The sequence below is a fragment of the Sinocyclocheilus anshuiensis genome, unplaced genomic scaffold (assembly GCF_001515605.1).
Source record: "Sinocyclocheilus anshuiensis isolate Anshui unplaced genomic scaffold, SAMN03320099.WGS_v1.1 scaffold78, whole genome shotgun sequence".
Taxonomy (NCBI): domain Eukaryota; kingdom Metazoa; phylum Chordata; class Actinopteri; order Cypriniformes; family Cyprinidae; genus Sinocyclocheilus; species Sinocyclocheilus anshuiensis.
In genome coordinates, this window is record NW_015544250.1 from 1,165,122 (window position 1) to 1,173,605 (window position 8,484).

Here is an 8,484-nt window from a genome sequence, read left to right on the forward strand (position 1 = left end):
TCCTGTTGTGTAGTTTTAACAAAACCAATAAAAGTATTATAGTCACACCCTGCTGATAAGACCAGCATTTGTTGTGTTTTGGATGGTTTTACTGGTTAAAAGCATGCTAAACCAACACCAGCACTTACTAGCAGGAACAAGCCTTGACCAGCCTAAAAACACATGCCAGTATAAGATGATCTTTTCACCAGGAAACTGTTAAAAACATCAACATTTTGCAAATGTAGCAAAGTAACACTTTGTTACAGCATTTGTTGTTGCAATGCAACAGTAACTGATCTGTTAGTCTCTAATGCTTAGAGTAGCAGATGGTCAGTCTGTTTAGAGTACATCACCGTTGGCTAAAGGATGCACCAATCTACCTGTTTAACGATTTCTACATATAATCTTGTGTGTTTAATGTACTTTGGCAACGGTACATCTCTCAACAGACCTGTAACTGTTGGCTAAGCAGCACACAGTGCAGGCAGATTTATTGCAGCCTACGTCAAGTTGCTGTAGACAGGATATCGCTCCAGCTGTCCCCAACTCACCCTCATTTACTTTCTCCTCTTTGTAATTTCTCATTAGGATTTGCCGCTGTAGCACCCTTGACTTGGGTATAAAACTTTCAGATATGTAGATTTGGTACCTTTTTATTTGTGCTGCTATATAAAGGTTGAGTCTCTCACACTCTTTTTTCATCTTCCTCCCATTGTCCATATTTCCGATAGGAGCCCTGCTAGGGGAAGAAATACCAATTAAACCAGCCTAAGTTGTTTTGTTGATATTCACCTGGTCTTACACAAGGTTTTGCCAAATTTAGAGAAAAAATTATTGACTCCCTTTGAATTCATGTGTGAGAATTTGAATTGAACTTTTTCAAAACATGACTGTGAAGTCAACAAACGTGGCATTGATGAACGTTGATTTTCTAGTTAACAATTACATGTCTATGTCTTTACATTCAAATTGCAATTCTGCATCCTGTTCTGCTACCTCATTTCGAAATCAAATTGGAATTTAAAAGGCATTCTGGAAAATCAGTAGACCAACTTAGGCTGGTTTAAATGGTTCGCTTTAATATTTAGACTTTTGTTCAGACAAAGAATTTACATTCCCTCCCTTTATGTTGAAAGGTAACATTCTGCCCTTGCACAAAACAAAATATTTATTTCATGCCCAAAAAAGCAGAGGACGAATCATTTGTTAAACAAATGTTGCTCACTGTTGCTAACAGATTTCCTTGTAGCATAAATAGTTGAGTGTGACACAAGCAACGACAAGGTCATGGAGTTTGATTTCTAGGGAACTCACATAAAAGTTCATGCCATAATGCATTAAAGTCAATAGTGAGTGTTACCTTAGCTATGTGGAAAATGGAGCTAACTTAGCTAACACCCACATTAATAGGAGCCTAAATAGTTTAGCTCCCGCTTTGGCATACGTGCGCAAGCTTACCTTGCACTCTGGGTTCAACTGGATGAGAAATTGGGTCTGAGGGCGTGTTAACGTAGAGGGGGCTGGGCAGGGCTAATGTTATCCTCTCGTTAAGCAGCACTTTGAATATGCTATATTTAGCGCTTCATGAGAGGGATATTAACCCATCTCCCCTAATCTGATTAAATGCTTAATAGCCCTGTGCTCAACAGTCTAGGGTAGTTACAGCGCTCGGGTTTATGGGTATTGTACTGTAACACATATGCCAAGGTGAGAGCGCACTCCCTTACTGTCGAATTAAGATTGTTGGGTCAGTGTGCCCTAAATTTTGTTGAGACGAAGATACAGAAAAAAAAAAAGATTCAGAAAGAAAATGGTATGCTGAAATTCTTTCTTTCTCAAGTGCACCTCCTTCTCATGCCTTGAGACAAAGCAAACAAAAGCTTGCTCTGCTAAGCTGCAATCTTGGACAATTCATCCACTGACCTAGCCTCAAGCTAACCATGTGACATGCTAATTAATCTGACGATCTGTTTTTACTTATTCATTTGTTTTTACTTATTCATTTGTGCCATTTGTATGCAGTTCCTCATGCTAGGCAATCCCTTCCCAAGACTATGAACTGGCACTTCATGTGCCATTTTGAGAGAACTGAAGCCAACAGCCCTACCATCTGTCTTTGTTCAATCTGGAGTGCCTCCTTGTGACAAAAATTACATACTGCATCCTAAATGAGCCGTGGAAAAATACTTCAGCTGCTTTGCAATTTTGCAACATAAATTGATTTAAATCAAACACATCTGTAGGAGTTACAAGGGCCAATAAATACTGTTAAATGGCTTTGTACTTGCAAAACTAGTGCAAATCAGAGATGTTTGATTATTACAGAAATGCCCTATTTCTCGAAAGCCTTGAACTTTCTCTGGGTTTGGTCCAGATGTCATAAGGTTTGTAATACAATGGATTCTGGTTCTTAACAATACATATTGTTCCTTCATTTATGAGCACTTTTGGCCCTGTGGACTTTTTAAAAATATAGCAAAAACAACATAATTTGCTATGATAGCATATAAGCGCTAATTTTTTTTTTTTACATTGCAAAAATTATCTATAATAACATTAATAATATTCTGTCAGAACACATGATTACTTTTGAATGGCTTTTGGATTATTGCAGAAAATAAGACAAAAGTTTATTATTCCTATATGTTTTAATGATAATCTTCACAAATGAACACAAATTGTATGAATTTTGAAGCCAAAATGCAGTCGCTAAAACTAAAAAGCTAAACATAGGCTATTTACAAATGACAACACGGTCACATGCCTTCAGCGTTACCACCACTGAACTTCCAGCTCATTCAATCTTCATTTAAAATCTACAAATTGGAAAATGTGGGTTAGAATAGTTTGAAAGAGCATGATTATAAACAACGAGACCGTGAAAGCAACTAGTGAGTAGATGAGTTTTCATGCTCGGTGTGATGACATTTAATTTCACAGACAACCTCAAGAAGTGTTTTGTTTGCAATTGCCTTTTTTAAGACAACCTTGATTAGCATATTACTGATGTATTTTTTTGCTGTAGAATAAAATGTGAACATATGTTGAGCTTGTGTTAACCACAGACCTTATTTCAGACATTTAACCAAAAACCTATTTAAAAAAACTCATTGACTTCAGGATGATGGAACCGGAAGTGCATAAATGCAAACTGATTTTTTGTTTTCTTTAAGACTTATTCATGCAGCAAGATACTTTCTGCAGCCAGACGATGCAGCTATTGCATCCACCCACCAGGGCTAAGTGAACCATGCTAACTAGCTAAGATCTTACATTCACCTACACCTTAAAATATAATATATTTGTTTTAATGATATTTGATAGCCACATTCAATTAATTGTGCATTTGGAGTGTGTTTCTGGCCAAACTGTGACATACAGTATCTTCTTGTATTACGACATATTTATTTGACTGTTCTGTATTGCACGCATACATATATGGAAAAACATTTAAAAAGTCATGTTTTCAGAAAAACAATCTGTCAGTGATGTACACCATGAAAACTACAGATGCTGGCGTTGTTGTTGTGGACACTGAGCGCATGTCCTCTGGTTCCCCCTCTTTCTAACAGAGCTGTTGTTTGGATTTCTCTCTGCGTGAGACAATGACCTCTGACTCTTTACGGATCATGTCAGTTGGATTCTCATCAGACCAGAAGAATATTCCAGACGAGGATATCGCTGTTTGTCTGTGTGCAAGAGTGAGAGAGGTCGGATAAAAAAGGAGGGGGAGTAGGGTTTCACAGAATCACAAACACTCGAGCCAGCAGCGATAATGCAAACTACCAAAAAAACTTTTGCTGTCATTCAAAAGGATATAGTCATGATAGTTATGCAAATATTCTAAATCTCGAAACGCTCATCTCACGTCAAAACTAAATTGTCTGTAAACGTAGCATTAGAAAGCACTGCGAGACAGCCAAACAAGACATTTTCAACAAAACATTAATGTTAATGCTGACCGGCAATGTAAACACAGACTGATGAAGGCCTCAAAAGGGAGTGACGGATGCCGTTTGAGTAGCTAGTTGTTAGTGCATGCCGAAAGTAATATGCAGTGCCCACATTGACTGTCATTTTCCTTCTAATAACACGGGTGCGTGTACTTGCCTATGCAGCGGGTGGGCATCTGTGACAGTAGACTTGATGTAATGCGGAGTAATATGAGATGAAAGTATTATGGTGATTGGCCAGACTTCTGCGTAGGAATGAGGGGGCTTTTCCACACCATCTATAAATCTGCTGATAAACAGGACAAGCCAAACGCAAATCTGGCAAAAGCCACGGCTCCTCCGCACACAGCCATATTGCTGTCTGAGAATGTCATTATGGGAGCCTGCAGAGGGATCAGACTATTATGTCAGCTCGAGGGTTATCAAAGAAGCGTGCTTGATTAATCTATAGAAAACACTGAGATGTGCAAAAAGGTATGCACCAAAATACAGTGGCTACTTAAGCCACACGTAAAGATTTATGAATTTCAAAAATCAAAACCAAGTAGTTGTGTGCCATTCATAACCAAATTAAGAATTTGATTTGAATTTGAATTGAGGTTGCAAACTGAATGTAAAATCATTCAGATTCATTTTTATTGAAATTTGAATGAAAGGAAATTAACTGAAATGAATAAAAATCATTAAACTGTAATTTTCAGGATGGATGGATGGATGGAACGCTAGACAGAATGATAGAATGATAGAATGATAGATAGATAGATAGATAGATAGATAGATAGATTAATTAGCAATTAAATGGTCCACAAGCTTTTCTCCAAACTAACTTAACTTTTCTGAGACATTGACTTTTAATCAAGTGTTTGAATACCTGCATTATCCTCCTTATGATATTTCCTTCACTGACTGTGTGTGCATGGATCTATAACTCTGTCCATTTGCATTGTCAGCAGTGATATATATTAGTGTGCATAACTCCATAACCAGAACAGACGTCTCCTGCCGCAGCTGCTCAGTAACTATTTTTCTGAGCCTGTTAGAGCTGGAGTCTTTCTCCTTCATGCTGCAGATGTGCAGGCCTTTGATGGAGGGGAACATCTGGAGCAGCTGGGCAGGAAACAGCGATGGAGAGCACCCTAAAATGGCTGAGATAAGTCACAAATCTTCACCTCGCTCCTCAGAGAAGACCTTACTTGTATCCTAAAGACTGATTTATTTAAGGATTATGTGTCAAAAATAAGCTTCAGAGAGAGACTTAAACCGACGTTCATCTGACCTTACGGTGCCAATCACCAATATGCCAGATAAAGAACATTGGAAACTACAGTCTGATAATTAATATACAGTGGACCAGAAAATATTTGCACACTTAAGCATTGTGAAGTTTATGAATGTCATTGCATTAGAAATATCAAAGCATTTGGCATGTAGTTTAAAGAGATACAGTATGAACACAGTTTTCAAAAAAACTTTTCACAAAAGAAGTTTATTAGGTTAGTTCATTATAATAATTTCAAAATCTTGTTAGTTCAGGAAAAAAATCTAGAAACATTTTTTTTTTGCATGGATGGATGGAAAGATATATAGATAGACATGGATGGATGAATGATGCATGGACAGATATATAGATAGACATCAATGGATAGAGGGATGGATAGTTGGATAGATGGACAGATGTATAAATTGATATAGATGGATGGATGGATGGATTGATAGATATAGATGGATGCTTCAATCAAATCACCAAAAAAAGCTGGAAATGCAATTAATTAGAAGACCATTACCAGAACGAAAGAGGAAACTAGCATTTAAATGGCTCTTAGACATTCCATAGGTTCATGTTTTTTTCCAGAAGATATCCATCACTGTGATGTGTGGCTGCAGGCGTTGGTTATTTAATTATCCAGAATGGGTGCACAAGGTCAAAATATGCCTGTGTGTTCATTTAATGCGGAAAAGGAATATGACAAAGATATACAGCTGGAAGTTTCACAATTTTTTAAAGCTATTTCAAATAAATGCTCATAAAGGATCATGTGACACTGAAGACGGGAGTAATGATGCTGACAATTCGGCTTTGCATCACAGGAATAAATTACATTTTAAAATATATTCAAACAGAAAACCATTATTTTAAATTGTAATAATATTTCACAGTATAACTGTTTTACTGTATTTATGATAAAAATAAATTCAGCCTTGGTGAGTATAAGAGACTTCTTTCAAAAACATTAAAAAATCTTACCGACCTCAAATGTTTGAATGCCATATTTCTCAAAAATATTGTAAAGCAGCACATATACTGTATGAAACAACTGACAATGCAGCTATTGTAAGTACTGTGTAATGCCACATGAACTTGCATGCATTGCATGTTGAATGCAGCAAGTGGCATCAAATTTTGATTTAGAAAATATATTTAATTTCAAAATATTTAATAGTTGTTTTGCATTTATAATGTTTTTCTTTGCCAATAATGTCTTAAGTTTTGTTATAGTCCAATCAAATAGTATGAAGACAAATACAAAAATCTTGGATGATATTACTTTCGTTTTAATTGTCCCACTGGATGGTCAAGTCAAGTGAATTGCATTGTGGGATACAGTATTCATTGCAGTGTGTAATGTGCTCAGTTTGACCTTCCATTTCCATACGCTTACATGAACTCTCTGCACACAGAGAATTTACATTTTACACACAGTATATATATGCTGCAGAAATAGTATGAGTATATAGTATCACAGTATGCTATTATAAAAATGGCAAGTTATGAAGTTAAACTCACCGACAGTGGTTGAGATTGTAACCAGAGTCGTACATTGCAATGTGTTCTTCAGAGGCATTGACATGTTCTGGCCTATCCAAGAACATCTTGTAAAATAGAAACTTACCATATTTCAAACTTGTGTGCAAACCACTGCTGAGATGGCAAATGTTTCCTCTTAAACTCTAACATTATTGAATCAAATCCCAGGACAGAATGTACATATGAGCATTTGCAAATGAACTGATCCGTTGTTTTGTCACTCTTTTCACATAGAGTTTGTTAAAAAGCTTGTAATGATTATCTGTCTCTCATACACAGGCACAAAGACATGCTGTATGGTTGTAATTATGCATATAAACATGTCCCAAGATTCAATAATGGAAACATATTTCAATATTTCTTGCTTTCTCTTGCAATTTCTTCACCCATTTTGTTCTCCTGAGGCTAGTCTCCACTGTCACAAATCATAGTCTTTATCACATCCACAAAATAACGTGCAAACACCTGCTCGGCCTATACACACACCTGTTCTGAGGCAAGTATAGCTTTTAACCATTAGGTAAAATGAAAACGTATCCGGCCCTTGCGAATTTGAGTAATGTGACGGTGAAGTTCAGCTTCAGATCGGTCATAAAGTACATGACATAACTCACAATATGTAATGTTTGTCTGATACATTTGTGAGTTATGTCATAAAGTACATGACATAACTCACAAATGTATCAGACAAACATTACATATTGATGATCAGATTAGTATATATACATTCAAATATAGCAAACATGAAAATTTATTATTTTTTTCATATTCAAATGCGCATTAAAGCCTTTGTATCATATTTGATACACACATTTCTAAGGGTTCTAAATTATCAACATGGTATTATTTTTTTAATATTCAAATGCGCATTAAAGCCTTGTATCATATTTGATACACACATTTCTAAGGGTTCTAAATTATCAACATGATCAAAACTTTGCTGAAAAAACCCTCTGTCACGATTGATAGTTCACACTTTTTTAGCGAATAAAAGACCCTTTGGTGTAACTGTAGAAATGCCTCCCTTCAGGTCATGGTTCACATGTCTTTGTTGTGAAATCTGAATTTATACAGTAAATATAAGAAGAACTTTTATATTGCTAGTAATATTTTAAAATGAGTAATATTGAAGCCACTTACTGTAGGTTTACTTGATTATCCATCATTTTATAGAAAAATCATGTTAAAATTTAAGTATCAAATATTTTGTATACTTTTTTTTGTTTATTTGTTCATCTCTCAATCATCATTGTATTGCATTGCATTATATGTTTAAAAACTACAGAGCTTTGATCATAAAACTAAGCATTTAAATATCATCTTACAAAAACATATTAAAGGTTCAATAAACTGTTCCATTTAAAAAAAAGTATCATAGTATAAGTATTAAAAGTATTATTTCATATGTCAGGCTTTACAAGGTTAACTAATAATCTGATGACATTATTTGTTAATGATATGAATGAAAGTTGTATTTTAATTAATTGAATTTACATTTCCTTAAGGAAATGAAATAAAATAAAATACAGAAAAATTGCAGGGCGGGACTTGATTTTATTCTTTGGTACCTGACCTTAAAAAGAGGGTGTTTCAAGCCAGAATAAAGTGACATTGGCCTTTTCAGTGGTGCATACCTGCAAACTCACAAGAGCTCAAAAAGGTGACATAGTTTGGAATATGACCGTTGTAGTGGGGTCTGGGGGCATCCCCATCCCCCCCCCCCCCCCCCTCTGGGGACAAAAT